This window comes from Callorhinus ursinus, unplaced genomic scaffold (assembly GCF_003265705.2).
Source record: "Callorhinus ursinus isolate GAN/ISIS: 27379988/994484 unplaced genomic scaffold, GSC_fseal_2.0 scaffold45, whole genome shotgun sequence".
NCBI lineage: Eukaryota > Metazoa > Chordata > Mammalia > Carnivora > Otariidae > Callorhinus > Callorhinus ursinus.
In genome coordinates this window covers 10480751-10484275 of record NW_027397107.1, presented here as the reverse complement: position 1 = coordinate 10484275, position 3525 = coordinate 10480751, and the positions used below count along the sequence as shown (strand labels likewise).

Below are 3525 nucleotides of genomic sequence, written 5' to 3'. Positions count from 1 at the left end.
TTCCTAGTAAAATATATTACATAGCCTGCTTAAATCTAAAGGGAAATAAACGAACATTCACTGTTGCTTGTTCTATATATCAGGTGGTTTGCTAGGTATCTTTATCTGTATTATCTCATTTAGTCTTGTTAAACCAACTAGTTAGAAGATGATTTACTTTATTAATTGGATGAACATAAACAAAGACAATGGATATTGCCTGTCTTAATTAACAAGCAAGTATGTATTATATTAGGAAGAGACTCATTCATGTAACCAAGATTTATTGCACACTTGCTAAGTGCCAGGAGTTGTATTAGCAACTAAGGAAACAGAGATTAAAATAAAAAGACACACCGGAACTAACTCCCACTCCCAGCTGCCTGAGTAGTGGCTGCCAAGGGCTCTCAGGTGGCCTCTCAGAAAGAGCAGCTTCATCCAAAAAAGCCTGAGAGTCTTGGCCTCCCCCCAGGGCGGCCCAGACCAATAACTAATATGAGGGTACAAAAAGCCCAGCCCCTTGCCTTCGGGTGGGACAATTCTGTGGTGCCGTTCATACTCCAGAGCTCTCCACGGGATCGGGATGAAGTTCAGCTCTGGTGCAGCCATTTCATCTTTGCTTATCTTCTTCATCCACCCTGGCCTGCCTCCTTCCCTTTATTATAGGTTACTCCTGAGAGCAGTCCTTCGATAACCCCCTTGAATGGAATCCCCATCCCAGACTCCACTTCTGGGGAAGCTGGTCTCATCCCGTCCTCAGGGAGCTTTTTGCTAGTAGAGAAACATACCTGTAGACAGACAAACAAAAAATAAATCATAACATAAAGGCATGAATACAAATGTACCAAAAAGTCTGCAGGTGCACAGGCATCAAGATGGGGGATTCTGTGCCCATCCTCCTTCAGGTGGTGTTTGGGTAAAAGCAAGAAAAAAATCCACCCAGAATTCAAGTACAGCAGGGCATATCCTCTAGGGAATGGTCAGCAAACTTTTCCTTAAAGAGCCAGATGGTAGATATTATAGGCCTTTCAGGCCAAGAGGAGAAATTGAGTATATCATATGGGTACTTATATAACTATGTGAAATGTAATCACGGGCAGCTGACTAGATTTGGCCTGCAGGCATATCTAGAACAGCACTCTTCAAACACTGTTGTGCCTAGCAACCAGTAGAGACTCTTGTGAAAACACAGATTCTGATTCAGTATGTCTGGGTGGTGCCTGAGAATCTGCATTTATAACAAGGCTCTAAGGGATGCTGATGCTGCTGGTCCACAGACCACGCTTTGAGTAGCAAGGCTCTAGAGAGAGAAGGATAGTAAGGGGAGAAATTCTAAAAGGAAAAAAACAAAGCTTAACGCTGTAGCAGTTAGGAGCGGAGGAAACAATGGAGAGGCTCCAGGCTGAGGTCAGAGCGAGTCCAGATCATTTAATTAACAGTCAACTCATTGCAAATCACTGCTGTAAGCACCATGAGGAAAAAATCCAAGCTTTCATAATCGTAAGCATATATTTTCAAAGAATCTGTTAGAAGGTAGTGCAGCAGAGAAAGAAGAACCTGTGCAGTCAATTGTGGCAGGAAGAGCCAACTGCTGGGCAGAAATGTAATGGAGGGGGGCACACCAGGGCTACGGCTCAGTAATAGGTGCTTCAGGGGCTGGCAAACCATCACTCAGAGATTCAGGTTCCAGCTCAATCCTTTCTAGCTCATCACCAGTCTAATATGTGTCATCTAATTACTCTGAGCTTCAGATGTCCAACCTGAACATGTAAATACTATCGCCCTCAGAGAGTCATCGTGAGGGTTAAATAAGATCATGTGTCTGGAGGCACCTGGCACAGACTCACCAAGTAAAGGTTGACTGCCCTTCCTCTTCCCTTGGTAAAGATTTTGGCATGGTTACCTCCTTGGTGAAGTGTGCAAGGACAGAGCTAGCAGTTGGAAGAGAGGATTGCATTTCATAAATAGTTTTGCTTATGAATACATGAACTCTTTCTGGAAAGATCTCCAAAGGGTTGACAATATTGATGGCAGCTGGTTGGGAGAACTGAATGTATAAGGGACAGAGATGAGAGGTAAACTTGTGTGTATCTTGACTCTGTTGCTTGTAAGTACGTTGCTCATTTTAAAATGAAATTACACACACACACACACACACACACACACACACACACACACACACTGGATTGCTGAGTGGCTTCGAGATACAGATTTGTGAATGAGGTCTATTGGTGACAGCTGTGAATGAGGGCAGGTTTCAGTATGTGACTGAATTTCTGTCCAGGAAAACAGAAAACTGGACTGAAGAGCCGACTTTGGGTTTTATTTCTAAACATTATTATGCCCAAGAAGATGCATTAAGATTGTTCTGGAAGGCTGTGAAAATTAGTTGCTTCACTCAGCACCCATTCCAACCCTATTCTTCCTTACTTTTTTTTGCTTAAGAAATTAATTTTCCAGCCTTCCTTATAGCTAGAGGGGCCATACACCAGAGTTCTAGCAACTGAAAAATCAGCAGAATTCTGTTGGTTCCGTACAACGTCTTGCCTTTTGTCCTTCTTCTGTTAGTCATGCTGGCCCGATGGCTAGAGCCCCAGCAGTCATTTTGTAACCACGGGGATGAGAGCCACAGGCAGAGGTTAGTACAGCAGGAAGACAGATGGTGCCTGAGCTCCTACAGAACCAGTGAGCTGCCATCTGAGCTCTCCCTTTGTACTTCTGCAAAAAAACCAATCCCCTACTTGCTTATGCTATTTTATTTTCTTTCATCTCATTTTGTTTTGTTTTCCTTTTGATTACAGCCAAAATCAATTCTCAATGATGTAAAGAAAAGCCCAGTTTAAAGAACTGGTGTTCAGAAAAGACGTTGGGGGGGGGCGGGTCCATGAGCAATGCAGATAATGAAGACAGAATCTATTTCTGGGTCATATCAGACTAGTTGCATCCAAAATGCATACCTCCCTAGCATTTATCCCTCTCTTCTTTCTGTAATAGAGGAACACAGCCCTCCAAACAAATACATACATTTTCAACTGCCCTCTCGGTTCTGTTTAATTTTAAGATCAGACACTTTGCCCTATTTTTTCTTTCTTTTTTTTTTTATTATTTCAAGCCAAGGATGTATTACCAAGATGTTGGAGATGGTCATAGAAGAAAGGAAGACCCTAAAAATTCAGCTTTGGGAAGACTGAAACAGAGAAGTTCTAGGATCTCCGGCAGCTGGGGACTGGAGACATGTTTTGTAAGGCATTGCCCAAGATTACACAGCTCCAATCACTTTCTATTCCCATGTGTCTTGATGCAGGTTTCAAATTGCTAGGAGAGAGGATCTAATTGATTCAGCTGGGGTCAGGTATCTCTATTCTTGGAACAGATAGCCATGCCCAGGGGACGGAGTATATCATGCAGGCATGGCATTGGGGAAATCATAAGGAGCTGGGCAAACATCCCAGTTTGAGTCTCCTACCTTCCACCTTCTTGGCTGCCTGGGGTGTGTGTGTGTGTGTGTGTGTGTGTGTGTGTGTGTGTGTGTGTGTGTGTGTGTGT

The 3525-nt window shown here is 43.3% G+C and overlaps 1 long non-coding RNA gene across 1 annotated transcript in view; it reads right to left on the bottom strand.

The window, feature by feature from the left end:
- Window positions 1–246: 246 nt before the first annotated feature.
- LOC141370780 (uncharacterized) overlaps window positions 247–3525 on the bottom strand; it is a 61732-nt gene continuing 58453 nt past the window's right edge. Inside the window, exon 3 of the long non-coding RNA XR_012375121.1 lies at window positions 247–767. This is a non-coding gene — a long non-coding RNA (uncharacterized lncRNA). The remainder of the gene's footprint in view (window positions 768–3525) is intronic.